The sequence below is a fragment of the Syngnathoides biaculeatus genome, chromosome 19 (assembly GCF_019802595.1).
Source record: "Syngnathoides biaculeatus isolate LvHL_M chromosome 19, ASM1980259v1, whole genome shotgun sequence".
Classification (NCBI taxonomy): domain Eukaryota; kingdom Metazoa; phylum Chordata; class Actinopteri; order Syngnathiformes; family Syngnathidae; genus Syngnathoides; species Syngnathoides biaculeatus.
In genome coordinates this window covers 225,916-248,114 of record NC_084658.1, presented here as the reverse complement: position 1 = coordinate 248,114, position 22,199 = coordinate 225,916, and the positions used below count along the sequence as shown (strand labels likewise).

Sequence of the window (22,199 nt, the reverse complement as noted above, 5' to 3'; positions counted from 1 at the left end):
CAACTACATACATTTTCAGTGTCTCATTACCTTGTGTGGTCTTGCTGAAGGACCACTTATCCCGGACCTACGTGTGTGGAGTTTGCATGTTCTCCTGTGCCTGCGTGGGTTTCCTCGGGGGACTCCGGTTTCCTCCCACATTCTAAAAACATGGAACATTAATTGGACGGTCTAAATTGCCCCGAGGTGTGATTGTGAGCGTGGCTGTTTGTCTCCGTGTGCCCTGTGATTGGCTGGCAACTAGTTCAGGGTGTACCCCGCCTCCTGCCCGTTGACAGCTGGGATAGGCTCGAGCACTCCCCGCGACCCTCATGAGGATAAGCGACAAAGAAAATGGATGGATGGATGGATGGATGTGACTAACCAGATTAATCCAGGTTTTCAGAAATTTGTTTCTGACTACTTGGCAAACAAGTGACGAGGTGGTGCAGTAGATTTTCAGAAAACCAACAAGACCCAGCATTCAAGGTTTACAAACTGCAATTGGACAAATTGTTGAAAGGTGTGTGTAAAAAAAAAAAAAAAAAAAAAAAAATTGCTGTCTCCTGTTGGCTTTACAATCTCAGGACAATTTTCTACAAGCTTTATTGTTTGTAGGATTTTCCATGTTTTTGAGATGTGGAAGGAAACAGGCGGAAACCCACGCAGGCACCGGAGAAGATGTAAACTCCACACACTTGGGTCCGGGATCGAACCCAGGATCTCAGAACTGTGAGGCCAATGCTTTCCAGCTGATCCACTGTGTTGCCCTCCTTTGAATCACTAAACTAATATTTAGTTTTATTACTACTGTTTTTTTTTTTTTTAATAACTGCTTCACAACAGGAAGCAGAACTGGAGGTAGCAGAAATGAAGATGCTGAGGTTCTCACTTGGAGTGAACAGGTTGGATAGGATTAGAAACGAGCTCATTAGAGGGACAACCAAAATCAAATGTTTTGGAGACACGGTTAGAGAGAGCAGACTTACGTAGAAGGGTGCTGAGGATGGAGCTGCCAGGCAAAAGAGCGAGAGGAAGACCAAATAAAAGGTTGGTGGATGTTGTGAATGATGACATGAGGACAGTGGCTGTTAAAGAAGAAGATGCACGAGATAGGCTTTGATGGAAAAATGACACGCTGTGGCTACCTCTAACGGGACAAGCCGAAAGGAAAAGAAGAAGAAAATAACTGCTTCACATCTGTTTGGCATGGAGTCCACCAACTTGTGGCACCTCTCAACTGTAATTCCACTCCAAGATTTCTGAATGACACTCAACAATTCATTTAAATTTCTTGGTTTTGAAACAGCATTTTTTTTTTATGCCACTCCACAAATTTATTCGGATTAATGTCCAAGGATTGGGCTGGCCACTCCATGACATTAACTTTGTTGGTTCAGAACTAAGACTTTGCATGTTTACTAGTGTGTTTGGGGGTCATTGTCTCGTTTAACAGTGATGAAAGTCCTCCGGATTTTCCCGGAATTCTGGATTTTTGAATTTTCATGAAAATTGCTCTGGAAAATTGGGGGAAAATTGCCTAAAATTAATCGCCCTGGGAACGACTCGGGACCTCTCCGGAATAGCTGGATGAACTGGCTGGGGAAAGGGATATCTGGGTATGACTGCTGAAGCTACTGCCACCACGACCCAACTCGGCAAAGTGGTAAAAGATGGATGGATGGATGCACTATAAGTAAAGAAATAGTTGACAAAAAACATGCACTTTAAAAGCTATTTACATCCTCCCAGTAGCGGAGGGAGATCCTTAGTGCTGAATTGCATGCTTTCAGGATGTAAATAGCGTTCAAAGTAAAGTCTTCAAAGCAGCTTTTGCTTATATCATACAGTTTATTATGCTGAATTCGAATATGAAATCTGTTAAGAAGGCAACATTTGTAGTTTTCGATTTTTGTCAAAAATTGATTGCACATTGATTGACAACATGGTTCGCGTTGGAAACACTGACTGGTAAAAGCATTTGTGAAGTTGTTGGTTTTTTTATGTAGCCATAAGTCGAAAAATACAAATTACTTCGCTTTCCTAAATGAATATATGAAGTTTTCAGTCTCCTTTAAAATCATGCAAAGGCTGTGTATTAAGTCAAAATTGGTATATTTTCACAAGTTTGGATTTTAATGAAAAAAATCTATTTAAAACAGTCATGTTAATTTGAGAGCAATAGCATAACCTGCTTCACCCAAAATATATTTTCACGTGGTAAACTGATGCCATAAAAAGACAGTTCCCAGGACCGTCCATCTCCATTTTAGTCACAATTTTCCCAAGATGTCAGGAGCAAAACTGCTTAACTTTATAATGAAAGCTGTAGACCGGTATCTTGTGGTTTTGTTTGGGCACTAAATGCTTAAAACAGAAATCTATGTGGAGTGGATGGGGTGTACTGGACTGATATGGGTCTTTGAGCTGTAGAAGTTTGTGAATGTGAACAGATTTAAATCAATAAAACTTACACGTACATAAAATATTTTTGTTTTAATTTATTGTAGGAAATGTCATTACAGGTATTTTAAAATTTTAATTCACGTAAGCAAGTCAGATTCAGAATTTAAAGCACAAATAATAGTAACAATTTGTGGCCTATGGTATTTTTAGAACATACCTCGTGGGCACCTTATATGGTCCTCGCGGGCTACCATTCGCTCGCGGGCACCGCGTTTGTGACCCCTGGTCTACATTCTGAATTTTTTTGTTTTGTCTTTGTGTAAATGTTGTTGTAAATGTTGATGTATCTGTTTGTATATGAAGTAAACATATACCACAGAACTAAAATCATAGCATTCTTATTGAACTGTATGCCTATGTTCTGTAAAAATGTGTTTCTCATAACATTTTCACTGAGTGCTTATTTGGTCTTTCACTATGAGCAGGTAGAGGCCACGCGAGGTTCAAATACATGTTACGGTATCGTCTCTGCTGTCACAAAGAGAATGTATTCCTTTCTCATGAACAGGCTCTTCATCAGTCTGGCAACCTTTGGAATATACCAAAGATGGAGATTCAGCATCTGCTGGTTCGCTGTCAACCTCGTGTGCAGAAGATGCTTCCTGCAACATCTGTAATTAATGTAGAAAAGTAAGGTTCAGTTTATAACATCAGAAAAAATGTACAGATAAAGCACAGGTTTATTTCAGTCAACAACAACGTGTGTTGTTTACTTTTAAATCTTCTCAAATAAAGGCTGCTACTGACTTGTGTCTGTCTGTGACCACACTTTTGATGGTCAGCCCTTCAGTTTCTGTCAAATACGACATACATCTCTTAAACCCCAGTAGTTCACAAGCATTCCTGATTCCAGCTTCATTGGTCTATACTACCTGGATTTTAACAACTTTTTTAGTAGTTTGTTCGATTAAAGTATAAGAGCCATACTTAGCTGAGTGATCAGGATTGTCATTTCTGCAAGATGGATTCCATCAGAGATTTGTCTGATTTCCTGAATTCGCTCTGCTTGTTTTTCCCTCCATCCAATAATAATTCTTCTTTTCCTTTCGGCTTGTTATGTAGGGGTCGCCAACAGCATGTCATCTTTTTCCATCTAAGCCTATCTCGTGCATCTTCTCTTAGAGCCACTGTCCTCATGTCCTCCCTCACAACATCCATCAACCTTTTCTTTGGTCTTCCTCTCACTCTTTTGCCAGGCAGCTCCATCCTCAGTACCCTTCTACCAATATACTCTCTCTCTCGTCTCTGAACATGTCCAAACCATCTAAGTCTGCTCTCTCTAACTTGTCTCTAAAACATCCAATTTTGGCAGTCTCTCTAATTGGCTCGTTTCTAATCCTATCAAACCTGTTCACTCCAAGATAGAACCTCAGCATCTTCATTTGTACTACCTCCATTTCTGCTTCCTGTTGTTTCTTCAGAGCCAATGTCTCTAATCTGGACATCGTGGCCGGCCTCACCACTGTTTTATAAACGTTGCCCTTCATCCTAGTGGAGACTCTTCTGTTGCATAGAACAGCAGACACCTTCCGCCAACTGTTCCACCCCGGTTGTACCCGTTTCTTCACTTCTTTACCACACTCTCCATTGCTCTGTATTGTTGACCCCAAGTATTTGAAGTCATCCACCTTCGCTATCTCTTCTCCCTGGAGCTTCACTCCTCGTCCTCCGCATGTACATATATTCTGTTTTACTTCGGCTAATCTTCATTCCTCTCCTCTCAGTGATTGCCTCCATCTTTCTAAGTGTTCCTCCGCCTGTTCCCTGATTTCACTGCGGATCACAATATCATCTGCGAACATCATAGTCCAAGGGGATTCCAGTCTAACCTCATCTCTCAGTCTATCCATTCCTTCGCAAAAAGGAAGGGGTTCAGCGCTGATCCCCAATGCAGTCCCACCTCCGCCTTAAATTCTTCTTACACACGTACGGCACACCTCACCGCTGTTCTGCTGCCCTCATACACGTCCTGTACTACTTTTAACATATTTCTCCGCCACCCCAGACTTGTTCATGCAGTACCACCATTCCTCCCTTGCTACTCTGTCATAGGCTTTCTCTAGGTCTACAAAGACTCAATGTAGCTCCTTCTGACCTTCTCTGTAGTTTTCCACGAGCATCCTCAAGGCAAATAATGCATCTGTGTTACTCTTTCTAAGCATGAAACCATACTGTTGCTCGCAGATACTTATTTCTGTCCTGAGTCTAGCCTCCACTACTCTTTCCCATAACTTCATTGTGTGGCTCATCATCTTTGGTCCTCTATAGTTTCCACAGCTCTGAACATCGCACTTTTCTGTCATTATTCTGGCATATTTTCTCTTGCTAGTATTCTATTGAATAAGTTGCTCAAAAACTCTACATCCACCTCTCCAAATGGCTTCCATAACTCTACTGATATGTCATGAGGACCAAATGTCTTTCCATTTTTCATTCTGTTCAGTGCCTTTCTAACTTCCCCCTTACTAATCATTGCAACTTCCTGGTCATTCATACTTGCCTCTCCGACTCTCTCATTCTCTTCATTCATTAACTTCTCAAAGTCCTCTTTCCATCTACTTAGCACACTACTGGCACCAGTCAACATATTTCCATCGCTATCCTTCCCATCTCTATTCCTCTGTCTGGACAACCTGTAGAGATCCTTTTCTCCCTCTTTCGTATCCAACCTGGTGTACATGTCGTCATATGCCTCTTGTTTAGCCTTCGCCACCTCGACCTTTGACCTACGTCGCATCTTTAATCTATTCCTTCCACATCTCCTCAGTACTCTCCATGTCGCATGGGTCCATCCAATTATAATTGTGGGTGCAATATAAAAATGTTGGTGACGCTGATATGTTTTCCTGGTAAGTGATGAAATGTTCATTATTTGCAGCATTTGTAAAATTGGGCTCATCTGACAACCTGAGTAAGGGATAGCTGCCGACAACATTAGGTTGCCAACTGGCATCTGGTTCATCATTGGTTGACTGTCCCATGTTCTGGAAAAGGAACAGCTTGTGAATTTCTGTATCTTGCTTACCATTATTCCAAATCCAGGTGCCAGGTTTGTTGTGACCTTGACTTGGGCCACTACATAGAGGACATATGTCAAAGAGATTCAACAAGTTTTTCTGAGACTCTATCCAGTACTTCCTTTCGCTGACAAGGTCCAACACTGGTGGTTTTTCTTTTGCTGCTTCTGTTTGGTCATCTATATGGACTTATATGGACTTCATTCTGTGCCACCTGTGTTGAAATGTTCGATGGCTGATATTCGGTGTCCTTTGCATCATTGAAGTTTTCATCCTCAGTTCGATCCAGTGGCCTAATTGGGCTGAACATTGACATATCAGATTTCTGGTTTTGCTTTCGGAGAGTGCTAGAATCATTCTCACCAAATGGAAAAAAATCAACGGGATCAGTCTGCGTTCCCTTGTCCATTGCAATGTCAGGTTGGACTGTGTGGGTACTGTCAGTGTGTGTCCTTTTATGAACCATTTTGCAGGCTACATTCATACCTTTGGAACGAGTATGGCACTTCATGGCACATATGTGTTCCTTTATCACGAACACGCTCTTTTTCAGCCTAGTATCTTTTGGAATGTACCAAAGATGGAGATTCAGCATCTGCTGGTTCAATGTCAAACTCTTGTGGAGACGATGGTTCCTGCAACATCTGTCATTAAAATAGAAAAATAAGGTTCAAAGTGTATGAAATGTGAAAAAAAATGTATGAATAAAGCAGGTTTATTTCATTCTATTTAATTGTGCACAAATTAGTTGCTTAGTTAGTTAGTTAGTTAAATAAGTTGCACACTTCTTGTGAGCGACGTGTAATACTGCTTGTTTTATCCATCCATTTTATTTTGCTGCTTATCATCAATCAAAGCTGTCAACGGGCAGGAGGCAGAGGACACCTTAACTGGTTGCCAAAGAACCACAGGACACATCGAGATAAACAGTGTCTGATGTGCGTCGAGAAAACCCATGCAGGCACAGCGAGAACACGCAAACTCCACACAGGCCTGTCCGGGATTGAACCCAGGACATCAGAGCTGTGTGGCCAACATTTTCCAGCTGATCCATCGTGCCACCGAGTAGATCATCATTAACATTTTCCCGTTTTTAACAAATAAAAACCTGAAAAGTGGGGCGTGGAATATTATTCGGCCCCCTTGCGTTGATACTTTGTAGAGCCACCTTTTGCTGCAATTACAGCTGCAAGTCGCTTGGGGTATGTCTATCAATTTTGCACATCGAGAGACTGAAATTCTTGCCCAGTCTTACTTTCAAAACAGCTCGAGCTCAGTGAGGTTGGGTGGAGAGCGTTTGTGAACAGCAGTCTTCAGCTCTGCCCGCAGATTCTCGGTTGGATTCAGGGCTGGACTTTGACTTGGCCATTCTAACACCTGGATACGTTTATTTGTGAACCATTCCATTATACATTTGGCTTTAACTTTTGGATCATTGTCCTGTTGGAAAGATAAATCTCAGTCCCAGTCTCAGGTCTTTTGCAGACTCCAACAGGTTTTCTTCCAGAATGGTCCTGTATTTGGCTCCATTCATCTTCCTATCAATTTTAGCCAACTTCCCTGTCCCTGCTGAAGAAAAGCAGGCCCAAACCATGAGGCTGCCACCACCATGTTTGACTTTGGGGATGGTGGGTTCAGCGTAAAGAGCTGTGTTGCTTTTACGTCAAACATATCGTTTTGCATCGTGGCCAAAAAGTTCAATTTTGCTTTCATCTAACCAGAGCACCTTCTTCCAAATGTTTGGTGTCTCTCCCAAGTGGGTTCTGGCAAACTTTAAATGAGACTTTTTATGGATACCTTTGAGAAATAGCTTTCTTCTTGCCACTCTTCCATAAAGGCCAGATTTGTGGAGTGTATGACTGATTGTTGTCCTATGGACAGACTCTCCCACCTCAGCTGTAGATCTCTGCAGTTCATCCAGAGTGATCTTGGGCCTCTTGGCACGCAACACTTTTCAGTTTTTTGTTAAAAAAAGTATAAAATATCCAATAAATTTTGTTCCACTTTACGATTGTGTCCCACTTGTTGTTGATTCTTAATTCTTCTATTTTATGTTTGAAGCCTGAAATGTAACAAAAGTTTGAAAAGTTCAAGGGGGCCGGATACTTTCACAAGGCACTGTACGTGGCTTTACACATGTAACTCGGCAAAAGAAAAGAAGACAAAGCTGACACTGGTGACAGGGGTTTCTGGGGGGGTTGTCATTAATTGCCATGGTTATTGTAAGTGGACTGTGCATTGAAGCTCCCATTTTGAGACATGGCACAATTTTGTAGTAGTTGACAACCATGACACGCTTTTTTGGGAACATACATTCGCCTCGACTTTTAACTGCACCTCCTACAGCATGAATCATTGGTTTCTGCAGTCCCTTCATGGAGCACATTCAGAATATCATTTTAACTGCCATATTTATTCTTTTATGCTGCTGCAAACCCTCATGCTGTACCTTCTCCACATTTTAACGTATCACTTTTTTAAACTGTCTTTGCTGTCAAAATTTTAACAAAATTAAATCCACAAATGACTCAGGTTGGGTGTCTTTGCTTAGCCCTATATGCATTTGTTCTGGAGTGGAATTCCACTGTTTTACTATAGACAAGCTCTATTTGGCCAGCGTGTGTATGTTGGGAACATCTCAAAATCTTGCCAACTTATAACTGTACCATGCACAATCCTTATCTCCTTCCTTTCTTATGCTCTCGCACTATTTATTTCTCAGTACCCGACCTGTCGGGTCCATTACCTTTGAGGGTGTGCGGTCAGGTTGGTTTGCTCCTATTACCATAACAGACCACTCATTCATTATGTCAACTACATCAAGTTCCCATCATCTTAGACGGGCCCAGTTTAAAGAATATGATCCGATTTGGGGAGTTGATGTGACCATCAAGCTCAAAGTTTGGAGTATTTCAAGGTATGATAGAAAAGGTATTATGGTCACTATTTCTTCAAATTGGGGTGGGAGTTTTGATGTTACGATATAAAACTCTCTCGTTTTTCTAGTTTTGCCAACACTACCTTGACCATTCTTGGGGCTTCACGAGTGGAAATTAATGTAATTCATGAAATGGGCTTCCGACAGGAAGTGGCGAGACTAGAGCTTCGGTGTGGCCAACACAACCTGGCATTGAACACTCTAAAGACTGTCGAAATGACTGTGGTCTTCAGAAGCCATCCTACACCACATCTGCCCCTGACCCTGTCAAACTGTCATGTGTCAAACATCGAGACCTTCAAGTTCTTGGGAATTACAGTCTCACAGGACCTGAAGTGGGAGACGAACATCAACTCTATCCTCAAAAAGACCAGCAAAGGATGTACTTCTTGTGGCTTCTGAGTAAGCACGGCCTCTCACAAGAGCTGCTGAGACAGTTCTACACAGCGGTCATCCAATCAGTACTGTGTACATCCATCACAGTGTGGTTTGGGGCTGCCACAAAAAAAGGACAAACTCCGACTGCAATGGACAATCAAAACCATTGAACGGATTGTCGGCACCACTCTACCCACTATTGAAGACTTCCACGTCACTCAAACTAGGTCCAGAGCGGGCAGGATCCTTTTGGACCCTCCACATCTTTACCACCAGCTCTTCCAGCTCCTTCCATCCGTTCGGCGCTACCAATCAATGCAAGTCAAAACTATCAGGCATTTAAACAGATTTTTTACTTTGGCAATTAAGTCATCAAATTATTGATCATTGAGCTACTATTTTCTGCCCTGTGTCGTTCTTGGGAAACACCCTCATATCTTGCTGGTGAATCAGTATTAGTATTAGTAATAGACCAGGGGTGCTCAAAGCGTCAATTGTGATCGAGGCAGTTTTGGTCAATCGCGACAGTGTTCCGGAAAAAAAAAGATATCACCCATATGCTTCTGTCCTTTAGGTCACTGCGCATGTGCAAACAATGGCTCTTAGTACAGTAAAACAAGCTAATCAGCAAGTCTCCCCCTATTTTAAGCCCTCGCTTTTTTCTTAAGGTAAAGAAAGCTTACCAAACACAATTATGGATGCTGGATTGCTAGAAGCTGGCTCCTTGAAAAGTAGATCTTGGGGTAAAAAAGTCTGGGCACCCCTGCAGGACTCGTCATTTTAAACAGCTCCCTTTGCACAATTGTCATTGCACTGGTGTATAATTGGAACTGCAAACGGGTAAGGGCACTCTGTATAAGCTTAACATAATGTGGGGCGTTGATGCATTCTTAACTGTTCTAAATTAAACACACTGCATCTTGCACATTTGTAACTGAATGTCTCTTGTTCTTTGTTCCTGTTAGTGTGTTTGTTCTTTGTTCTGAATGTCGTACCAGGGCAGCACCAACTACCGAAGGTAAATTTCTCGTGTATAGTTACACACTAGGCCAATAAAGCTGATTCTGATTCCAATAATGATTCTGAAAACCATATACTTAATCTTCTATTGGCTTCTCAAAGTGGGGTTTGTACTCTCTTGAACCAAACCTGTTGCACATACAGTAGATTCCTGGAGATGGTGGCAATACCGGCATCATAACCTGCAGAATGCAAGATCTCATTTCTCTGTTATTGCCTGGAAAGGGCTGTTTAATTCAAATTAGTTCACCAGCACCAATTAGGCATGGAAGACCCAAAACGTAGCAATAGATGCCACACTGGAGCTCCAGTGGTTCCTGTTATAGCCAAATACCAACAGGCTGAAAAATCCTGAAACATACTAGAAGGTGCAAAAGTTACTGTACCCCAAATTATACTGGTTTGCCTTAGCTGTTTTTTGGATACCTAGATCTTTTCTGCCATGCGAAAGGATATTTTCAAAGGACAGAGAGGTTGTCAACAAACAAATCGCCTGAAACAAAAAATTGTTGAGTAATTATTTTTGAATACAAATCAATAAAATCTCCCTAGTACATCAGTGTCCAAGTAACAAAAGCATGCATCTTCACTGAGGTCTTCCTCGTTCCTCAATCACTTACACTGTCCTCTGCCTGCATAAGAACATGTCAAGTGACAAAAAAACATGATGAACCTGGCCATATCCCATAATAATATAATATACAGAATATATTTATGGACAAGAAAACATTTACAACATTTTTTTAATCTAAATATTATCAAACACTTTGTTGATTATTTGTTCATATATTTTTTGTATCACAGATACAAGCAGCTGAGAGGGGTTTCCTCTGTTGAATAGTGTTGCCGCTCCTGTGCACTAAGAGGAGCCGGCCTGCCTTGTAAATGCCTTGGGATACTACAGGAGGGCCTGGACAAAGTTGATTGGGAGAGGGAGGTTTTGATCTGCCAATTTGGGCTGGGCTGGATCTTATGTTCTTATACAAACTGTTCGTCTTTGTCACTCAAGCTTTATAGCTGTAGTGGAAGGATGGTGTACCTATTAAGAATTCACACAATAGCAAAGAGCAAAATAAATATTTCAATATACATATATACAGTGGCTGAAATAAGTATTTAACACCTCACCATTTTTCCCACAACATAGTATTTCCAAAGGTGCTATTGACACAAATATTTCCACAGATTCTGTGAATAACCAAAGTAATTATATATACTGTGCAAAGAAAGAATAATTAAGCTCAATTATGAAATAAAATTGTATTTAATAATGTGAAATTACACAGGGTAAAAGTATTGAAGAAGAAGCATCTTTATTGTTAGGAACATGTAGGCATGCATATGAAATTTGTTCTTTCCATGTTACCCATCACAGTGAACAGACACACAGACCATTGTTAATGGAACACACTGGCGAAAGGGGCAGCTGAGGCACCCGGGGAGCAGTTCAGGGTATCAGTATCTTGCTCAAGGACACCACAGCCATGATGGTCCAGTCAGAGTCTTGAACCTCGGTTCCCCAACGTGGAAGGTGATGATCTTCAGTACTAGGGCATTGCTGCCTGTGAACTCACCAACTGGTATTCATCCATCCATTTTCTGAGACATTTATCCTTAACAGGGTCGTGCTGGAGCCTATTCCAGACGTCACCAGGCAGAAGGCAGTGTACACCCTCAACTGGTTGCCACCCAATCACAGGGCCCATGGAGACAGACAACAGTCGCACTCACAATCACACCTCGGGGCAATTTAGAGTCTCCATTATCCCTGATGAGGCGCAGGTGTGCAGGGAACATGACCTTGACAGAACCCCCCGCCCACAACGGCCGGCTCCAGACGGCCCAGGAGCCTCAGGATGGGATACGTGGAAGTCTCTGATAAGGCTAAGGTCCACAATAAAACGGGACGGGATCCAGGAACGTTCTTCTGGGTCATACCCTTCCCAAGCCACCAAGGTTCCCCTACTTCAACCATCACACGTCAAGGCCCGTCTTAAGTTTGCCAATCACAATTTGGATGATACAGAAGAGTGATGGGAGAAAGTTTTGTGATCAGATAAGAGCAAAATGGAACTTTTTGGTCATAATTCCACTAATTGTGTTTGGAGGAATACAAATGATGAGTTCCATCCCAAGAACACAATCCCCACTGTGAAGCATATGGGTGGTAGCATCATGTTTTCGGGGTGTTTTTCTGCACATGGGACAGGATGACTGCACCTTATTAAGGAGAGGATGACCACGGCCATGTATTGTGAGATTTTGGGGAACAACTGCTTTTCCTCAGTCAGAGCAGTGAAGATGGGTCGTGGCTGGGTCTTTCAACATGACAATGACCCGAAGCACATGGCCAGGAAAACGGAGAAGTGACTCCGTAAGGAGCATATCAAGGTTCTGGCGTGGCCTAGACAGTCTCCAGACCTAAACCCAAGAAAAAATCTTTGGAGGGGGCTGAAACTTGGTGTCTCTCAGCGACAGCCCAGAAACCTGTGATCTTGTGAAGATCTGTGTGAAAGAGTGGGCCAAAATCCCTCCTGCAGTGTGTGCAAACCTGGTGAACACCTACAGGAAACATTTGACCTTTGTAATTGCAAACAAAGGCGACGGTACCAAATAACGTTTTCTTTCAACTTGTCCCGTTATTGGTCACCACAGCGTTGCAGCTCTGATGAATGCTCATATAAATTGTTAAAAAAAAATCATAGATTGTGATTTCTGGATTTTTCTTTTTAGAATATCTCTCTCACAGTGGACATGCACAGATGATGAAAAGTTCCAAACCTCTCATGATTTCTAAGTGGGAGAACTTGCAATGTATGTCACATCCCATCGATACGGAGGGAGGACCCAAATGCAGGACTTGGGAGACTCAGAGGTAATGCGGGAAAAACGTTTATTCTTCCAAGGTTGGGGATCAGGCGGACAGTCAGGTGCAGCAGCCGTAGTCAGCACGTCAGGCGTAGAGAGCAGGTCCGCGGGCAGGCAGGAGTCTGTACACGGGAGATCGATCATAGAAGGTGGGAGTGTCAAAGGAGTCAGGCTTACGGGGTCGGTCGGAGAACAGGCCGAGGTCAGTACACACGGGTTCACGATCAGAGATACGGGAGTGCAGGAACGGGGCATGAGTTGCAACCATCTGGCTAAGGACCAGTCGTCCCCAGGGTCCTATATACACAGGGACCAATCAGCCAGCATGAGGCGCAGGTGTGCGCCTCTCGATCAGCGCGGCCGCACTGGCATCCTCAAAGTCAGGGCTGGACCGGCAAGGCCATGACAATGTAGCAGGGTGTTCAAATACTTGTTTTGTTCACTGTACAACAGCGAACAGGAAATAGTGATTGACAGACCCAGAAGATAACTGGCTCCTCTCACTAGAGGACATTGCCAGCTCTCGCAATCACAGTCAAGCGACTAAGATCGCTAAGGACTCTTCTCATCCTGGTCACCACCTGTTGCACCTGCTGCCCTCTGGCAGGCATTACGAGTCCCACAGAACACGAACAAGAAGACTCAAAGACAGGTTTTCCCCTGGAGCCATCAACACCTTCAATTTAAGACCGCTCAATTTAAACAGGACTGTAATTTGAAATTATGCAACTGCACTTTGTTTGTTCTTAGTTCTCCGAGGAACAGTGGAGAACAAATATGTAATAAATTTACCAAAGCCTGGACATGGGGAATAAGACTGAAAAATACATTTTATTTAAATATCCATGTATTTTTTTAAAGCTCTTTAGAAATAAATGCCTCCTTGATTGTAAATATTTTTTTTTATCTATGTAACTTTATCTCATATTTAAGATGTTCTATATTATTTTATTGGTTCAAGCACCTTGTGGAGCAGTGCTCCTTATCTCGTTGTATGCACTGTCAAATACTACTGTAATGATAAAAAAGGCTTTTGATAGATTTGATTTTGTACAGGTGTCTATTTTGGGAGTGGAAAATAGCTATGGGTCATTTATTGTTGGTGCTCCTTTTCTCGTCCAGGAGAGAATATGCTTGTAAGTGTACTTTCAATTATGGTATAGGTGTCCTTTCAATTATGTTTGAGAATTGAAGCTGCGACGCTCAAGGCACCCTGGCTGCCCCCTGGACTTAGAGCGGGCGATTGCAGCGGCACGCCGCTCCCGTGTTGGCACCCGAACCTAGCTGCTGGATGACCACACCTGAGCTCAATGACCAATGTACTCAATGAACTGCGCAGAGCTCGGGTGTACTCGTCCGGCAGCAGGGTTTAGGGGCCGTCGCGGGAGTAGCATGCCGCCATGATTGCCTGTCCTAAGCACCAGGACTGCTGCCGTGGCACAACACGGGCACGATGCATTGCAGTTATGTCAGCAAAGCAAAGCAAATGTTTTTTGTATAGCGCATTTCATATACAAGTTACCTCAATGTGCTTTACATGATTGAAGGCATTTGAAAATAAAGAGGTAAAACATTTGAAACGGGATAAAAACAATAAAAATGACAAACACAATATAAAAAGACAAAACCTCATACAGTGCAAGTAATGTGATCAAAAGGTGGATATATTCTAAAAAGCATGAGACAAAAGAAGAGTTTTCAACTTGGATTTAAAAACTTTCACTCTTGGGGCTGACCTTACCTCTGTTGGCAACTTATTCCATTTGTGTGCAGCATAATAGCTAAATGCTGCTTCACCATGTTTGTTTTGGACTCTGCGCACCACTATTTGATCTGAGTCAGTCGATCTCAGAGCTCTAATGGGTTTGTAGTCCGTAAGCATTTCTTTCAGATATTCAGGACCTAAATCATTTAGTGATTTATAGACCAGTAGCAGAACTTCTATTCTAAAGCTCACTGCCTTCAAGGACTTTAAGGATTGGAGTTGTATGCTCTGACTGCTTTGTTTCGGTCAGAACGCAAGCTGCAGCATTCTGAATGAGGTGCAGCTGTTTCATACTCTTTGGGGAGTCCAGTCAGAAGACCATTACAGTAGTCAAGTCTACTTGCGGTAATAGCATGGATGAGCTTTTCCTATTCTGCTTGACACTTTCAAGACTTCACTCTAGATATGTTTTTCAGATGGTAGAAGGCAGTTTTTTGTGATTGATTTGATATGATTGTTGAAAGTCAGGTCAGAATCAATCAGAACACCAAGGTTTTGGACTTGGTCTTTGCTTTTTAAAGATAGAGAGTCGAGGTGTTTACTAAGAGCAATTCTCTTTTCTTTATTGCCAAAAACAATTGTCTGTTTTGTTGTGATATAGTTAAAGAAAATTTTGGCTCATCCAGTTATTTATCTGATTTCGACAGTGGCACAATACCTCAATTGAACTGTAGTCATCTGGAGACACTGCTAAATATAACTGCGTGTCATCTGCATAGTGAAGTATGTCTTATGCCCATATTCAGTCATGACTGCATAATTTCCTCATGTCCTCAGTGGGGCTCTGATCTGGAGCCAGATGTGTTCTTGAGTGCATCTCTGCACGTAGTCTAACCTTGATGAACTGCATACTAGACACTTTGTAATAATCCATTGCCAGCTAGAACCGGTTGAGACAGAAACCCTTTGTCTGAGTGAAAAGCCCCGATCTCATGCCACAGGTTTGATACCACCCATGGTCCGCCCTTCTGACAAGATAAAGAATGTGTGCTTTCTCTGTACCTTCACACTTGTGATCTGTTCTCTACAGCCATTGACTGTAAATCATAAGTGCCCGGAATATTCTGTAAGTAAAAAACTTTGAAGAAACTGTTCATCGTCTCCAGCCTTTATTTGGTTAACCAACATTCTTGTGATCTCTTCTCTACAGCCATTGTCTGTAAATCATAAGTGCCCGGAATATTCTGTAAGTAAAAAACTTTGAAGAAACTGTTCATCGTCTCCAGCCTTTATTTGGATAACCAACATTCTCACTACCCGAAATTAAAAGAATGCACGGAGGAAAAAAAGCGTTCTCCAACAATAGCTATGATAGTCAAAATTAAAGTTTTGAAGAATTTGACTCAAGAGTATCATATACAGGCTGAACAGGAGTGGCCCAAGAACTGATCCTTGAGGACCCCATAGGTCATTGACATTGGCTGAGACCAGGCACTTCCAATGGTCACAAAGTAGCTCCTTTCCTCCATGTCGAACCTCAACTATTTAAGGACCGTTCCATTTAGTCCTACCCATGTTTCCAACCTGTTTAGTAGTATATTGTGATCTACCATATCAAAAGCCACGCTGAGATCCAACAAGACCAAAATTGACACCTTTCCTGAGTCAGTATTCAACCTTATATCATTTAGCACTTTGATAAGACCAGATTCTGTACATTGATGAGTTCGGAAACCTGATTGAAATTTGTCAAAAAGTCTATTTAAATTCAAGAAATTGTTGAGTTGATTAAAAGTAACTTTCTCAAGAATCTTGGCTATGAACGGGAGATTTGAAATGGGTCTATAGCTTGCTAACGTGGGATCATCCAGTACTCTGTTTTTTAGAAGAGGCTTAATAGCAGCTACTTTGATAGCTTTGGAAAACTCGCCAGACTGAAGTGAGCAATTGATTAGTTGCAGCAAATCAGGTCGCACTGACTTCACAATAGTTTTGAAAAAGTCAGATGGTGTTGAGTCAAGACAGCTCGTTGATGGTTTCAACTACTGAACAATTTTATCTACAGTTTTTTGGTCAACTGTATCAAATTCTGACAAGTTAATAGAGTTTTGTCTGGGTGGCTTCATATGTGATATCATTCTATCTTTTTGCTGATTTGTGCTGACATTTGACCTGATGGATTGTACTTTTTTTCACTAAAATAACAGGCAAACTCATTGCATTTCTCAGCTGTTACAAGTTCTGGATCTATCTGATTTGGGGAAAGGTTGTAAGCTTGTCAACCACAGCAAATAGAGCACAAGTATTGTTGAGGTTCTTACTGATGATTTCAGAAAGGTGTTGCTGTCTAGCTCGAACTAACTCTTGGTTAAAATTACAAAGACACTGTCTGTAGAGGTGTCATGTTTACCAAATGGATATTCATTAAACTGGAGACAAAGGGAGCAAATACACCAGTTCAAGTTTCAGGAGGAGAGAGGGGAAGAACTGTTTCGTACCATTCACCCCTGCACTCACTGATTATCCTCTCACCACCTTGATTTATTTATTCAAGACGCCCCTTATTTACATGGATGTTACAAAAAGAAGACGGCAAGCAAAACATAGTTGGAAACAAAGTGTACTTGTTTGTTTATGTGTCTGTGCATGTGTTTGGAAGATTGCTGAATACATGTGTGGTCATCATTTCTTTGATTTGTTTGATTGTTGGTTCTAACAGTTCTGGTGATTAGATGTTTCTGTTATTGGTATCTCCTGCTAGGTGGCTGCCACGTTCTCTCGAGCAGAGCAAAGCATTTCTTTATTGGAAGCAGATGTATGATGATTATATTCACAATTATTCCTAAATTTCCCCCCCGTTTATCCTACATTTGCTACCACGTTTTCTAGAGCAGCGCAAAGCATTCTTCATTGCAGTCAGAAGCAGTTACTTAATACTATTTACAATTATTTCTACTTATCCTCTTGTTTATCCTACATTTGCTCAAATCCTTAAATTATCTAATAGATCACCATTTCGGCTTACACTCGGAGGAAAATATAGCACGAATTACTTGTAATCTTCTCGATCAGAGAACAGGTCTGTAAGAGAAGTTATAACGTCATCATCTTGGTCAACAATATCACTGTCATTACTCTGTTGTGCCAATAGTGGATATATTTCTGCCAATTTTGAATTTGTTGGGGCAATAGCAGTGGTTATAAGTTGGTTAAGTGATGCCTTTATGCAGGGAATACAACAACATCCACACAATGCAGAATAGCTGCAAACAGCGATAGAAACTAAGACAGAGAACACCAAATTTTTAGATTTACCAAACTTCCCCCCACTCAGACAAACAATTAGCAAAAATGGTGGCGCAGGAAGAAAAGACTAGAGCGAAATTGTCCGATTTAGCAGCTGATTTCTCACTCGCATTCTGAGCGAATAGTGAAATATCGTTGAAAAGCAGACAACAGGGCTTCAAGTATTTCAGCGAGGGGTATTTCAATGGTGTTTACATGCATATCGACGGAGAAACCATTGATAGCGCAAGATCCTTCCGGAGTCAGAGGAAGACCGAGAAGCCACATAATATAATATATTATAACCCGAAGACGAATTCGTCATTGACACTTTCCTATTTTCGTGTTTCAGTTGATCATACGATTTTCCACAATGTATGATCCATCGAAGACATTTTTCGTACTCGGTCTTCTGTTCCGGTTGATATTAGATGGATTCAGTTGATGATGCGGTCTTCCACAAAGTTTGATCCATCGAAGATATTTTTCGTACTGGGTCTTCGGTTTTGGAAAGGGTACGAATTGAACTCCACCAACTCATCCTTCAGGATACCTGTCGTCACTATTACAAAGTCCGTGACTACACCTCTTAACCATATCTATTGTTAGAGAACCCAAAACCAAAAGCTATACTGGACCATTCAACGTTGTCTGAGGGAACGGCGGCTGCAAAAAAAGGGGAGCGGTTTATGCAGATCTCTGGCCTCTGATTGGTCAGCGACGCGGATGACGCAATTTCTACGGAGGGGTCAATGGTAATCAGGTCAGGGTGTACCTTGCCTCCTGCCCGTTGACAGCTGGGATAGGCTCCAGCCCTCCCTGCGACCCTTGTGAGGATAAGCGGCTAAGAAAATGGATGGAGGGATGAATGGATGTGTAGCTTGAGGAAACTGACCAGTTTTGGATGCACATTCCCTTGTGGATCATGTCGCATACAGATCAAACAAAAAAAGTTTTTTGCATCCACATTAAATCCATGGATCATGTAATGCCTTTTTACCAGGGCTAACATTCCCCCTGTTGAGACCTGAGACTTCCCATGGCTCAAGATTGCCGCCCACTTAAAAAATGTTTTTGGTAGAATTTTATTTTTTTTTGTATCTGTGCTGACATCATTCCCATTTTGTAATGTAGTCCCTAAACTTTTCCACATTTTTAGTTCTACTGGTAAGCTTTGTTGTTGCATTTTGTTTAACACATCATCTTAAACTATGTCTTCATTTGTTACATGGTCAGCTAATCCTATTAAGGTTTTGGCTGCTGCTTCTTTTGCTGTTTTATCTGTAAATCCATTTCCTAATGATTCTTTGTCTGTATTTGATGTGTGTACTGCACATATACATATGAGGCCCCGTAGCTCAGTGGTTAGAGCACTGGTTTGGTAAACCAGGGGTTGTGGGTTCGTATCCCACTGGGGCCTCCACTCCCTGAGAAGGGTTGCGTCAGGAAGGGCATCCAGCGTAAAAATTGTGCCAAACATATATGTGCGTTCATCTGAGATGACACGCTGTGGCGACCCCGAAAGGGACAAGCTGAAAGAAGCTTTTACTGCACATTTACATATGGCTATTTCTTTTGGTAATTGAACTGCTATGAGCAAATTTTGTAGTCGCTCTGCATGTGTCACTGTGTTCCCTGTAGTTGTTGCTATTCCTCTATTTTTCCAGTATTGTCTGTGTAGATTGTGATACCACCATGAATGCAGCAGCATCTGGTCTCAGATTGTTTAAGACTGTCCAATAAGATATTGTCTGTACAGTTCAGTCATCCCAATCCAAATCTGGTTCTTTTTCTGTCCAATCAGGAACATTTCGTACTACCAAAACAAATTGTCCCAAACTCTTCCACTCCCGTTGTAATGATGTGTGTGGTGGTGTCCATTCCTTGTTTAGTGCATTTAGTTTGTCAGTCAGTCTTGTTCCTGTCACCATGACTGTTATACCATCTGAGTACAGATAATCATGATTTTGTCTGGTGTGGGCTGTTATAAGTTTATCTTATACTACATTGTCACATGCAATGAGTCACTTCCTACGTCATTTTGTGGTTGTTCAATCACGTCTTGAGCTGTTTGCAGCAAGAAATCTCCTGTTCTTGTGGGAGGTGTTTGGAATATGTAAGGTGTAATAATAGAGCGCTTGATTCCTATTTTAACTGTCCTCTCAGTAATTCCTTTTTTTTTCCTTTTACTTCTATTTTTCCTGTCAGAGAGAGAATTAAACCCAGTCCTAGTTTCAGCAAGCAATCTCATCCCAACAAACGTATGGGACAAATTAAAAAGTTGCATTTTGGGAGCATTACTTGTGACATTTTTGATGGGGAGATGACTGCTCTCTTCCTCATCTGCGGCCACAATTGTTAAATGTTTCGCATAAAGCTCCATAAATTTCTCCTTCCTCTGTCAGAAAGGTGTCAACTTTCTTTTTCTTATTTTGTAGGACTCTTTCTGCGTGTAGTGCTTGGTTAACGTAATGTTACAGGCTGCCAGTCGGTTTGTCAACCCAATGTTTTTCAATCCATTGTTTTGTAGGATTGTTTGAATTTGCATGAAGAGCATTTTTTAATTGCCCTTGATAGACACTCCCTGGAGTGTGATCTTCAGGAATGCCACTGTTTGCTTTAAAACATGCAGTCATTCCAATTCTATATTCTTCAAATGTTTCATTGTTATTTTATTTTGCTCTTCCAATGGCAGAACAATTTGCTTTTTTTCTAAAATCTTGCAGAGGTGCGCGATATTAACCCTCGAACTCCCTGCTGCTGTGAGAAAGTATTTTGCTGTCATCCAAATTTATTGTACTTCCACACCATTTAAGTGGTAACATTTTCTCAAGTCTTGCGTTCCCTGGACGAATTATGTTACATCAACTTGATGAGATGTGATACCGTTTTCACATCATCTTGAGTCCAGCTTTTTTTGTTGATGTTGTTGTTTTGTTTTTTTGTGTGTTTCTCTTATTTTATCCTGCAGGTTAACTATATATATTTTTGTGTGTGTATGTTGAGCTGGCCAGCAAAGTCATATTGTGTTATCCACAAATTTAGAGGTTTTATTTTAGTAGGACATTTGCTTTCTACAAACTTCTAGTACTTACACATCATTATTATTTTTTTTTTTCCAGATGTTGTGTTTCAACTATTTTGGTATTTATCAACTATTTTGCTATTAGTTTTTCCCCTGTTGGAGTCAGTGGTTCACCTAGGGTGACTATACTGACTTTCCCCTGAACAGGGTGACAATTATGTTCTGTTTGAGGTAATTCTCAAGCTTCTACCACAAGTGGCGGAGAATTCTTACCTCTGCATCCTCAAACAGTTGTCACTCAATTTCCTGTTCAAATGAGGGAGCCAACTTCTACTCACACTTTTACACATGCACACGTTTCACGGAGCTCACGTACAGGACACACCTTGCCCTTTTCTCAGTTTTATAGACTAATTAGTCGACTCAATAGTGACTAGTATTCTCGAGGTTTGGTTCTGCCGCAGTCACCCAGACGCGCATTCACTCATACCTCATGAGTGTGGGAGTTTCCTACTCACCAGAGATGTCTTCACTTCCTTTGGCTTCTCGTCAACCTTCAGCCTCCAGGCGCAAAGTCGAGGCCCAGTCCCGGAAAGGGTCTCGAGTGCCGTGGCCACGGTCTTTCCCTGGACGTGAACTCACCCCTGGAAACCTCAGGTATAGGTAGGAAACTACCCAAATCACTGGCACGTGATGTTGAGGGCATCAAGGAGCACATGAAGAAAAAATGGGGTTGAGAAAAGATGTATTTGATATGTGGACGTGGGCAAAAAGGGACTGGAAATGAGGAAGAAGGCACATCGAATACGCACACACGCACGCACTCTGAACCACATGAAACTACACCACACACACACACAGGAAGCGAGAGCACACACACACACACACACACACACACACACACACACTGAGGAAGCGAGGTGCTAAAGTGGGGGTTGGTGAAAACGGTCTTATTGATTTTGATGCGTAGCGTCCTCTCGGAGGCAGAAATAACACGACGACTATTATATTATTATTATATATTATATTAGTCAGTCAGTCAGTATCCCACATTTCACTCGCTCTGTCTCCAGGACACGAGGCCCGGCAGCTGGGACCTATGGTGAAACAACTAACTCAAATGACTGACTGGGAGGACGCACCACTCCCGAACGTACAGATCTCCAAATCTGGAGATGCATACCGCGTCATTGTTCTCGACGCACCCCCAACAACTAATATGACTATATTGGAAAACGAGACCCTAACTAGAGAACATGGACGTGACTACTCTGACCATGATGACGCCGAGTTAATGTTAAACGAACTGCCTAAATCAGTTTGGTCCTCTGGAGCCTTTGATGTTGGACATTGTACTAAGACACCAGACATTAAAATCAGTGTTGTTCCAGGATGTTTACAGATCTCAATATCTTTGGCTCGCGGCTGCGAATCATGGGATGGAGGACACTCAGTGTCCTTTGGAATTCTGGAGTCCTGGAAACATCCACGTCCTCATGGTGTACACCACTCAGGCCA

At 41.9% G+C, this 22,199-nt stretch overlaps 1 long non-coding RNA gene across 1 annotated transcript; it reads right to left on the bottom strand.

The window, feature by feature from the left end:
* Positions 1-93: 93 nt before the first annotated feature.
* Positions 94-21,358, bottom strand: LOC133493049 (uncharacterized). The gene is made up of 3 exons (XR_009792836.1): positions 21,200-21,358; positions 5,949-6,106; positions 94-3,056 (listed from the first exon to the last, which is right to left on the bottom strand). It is a non-coding gene; the product is annotated as an uncharacterized LOC133493049 (long non-coding RNA).
* Positions 21,359-22,199: the final 841 nt, after the last annotated feature.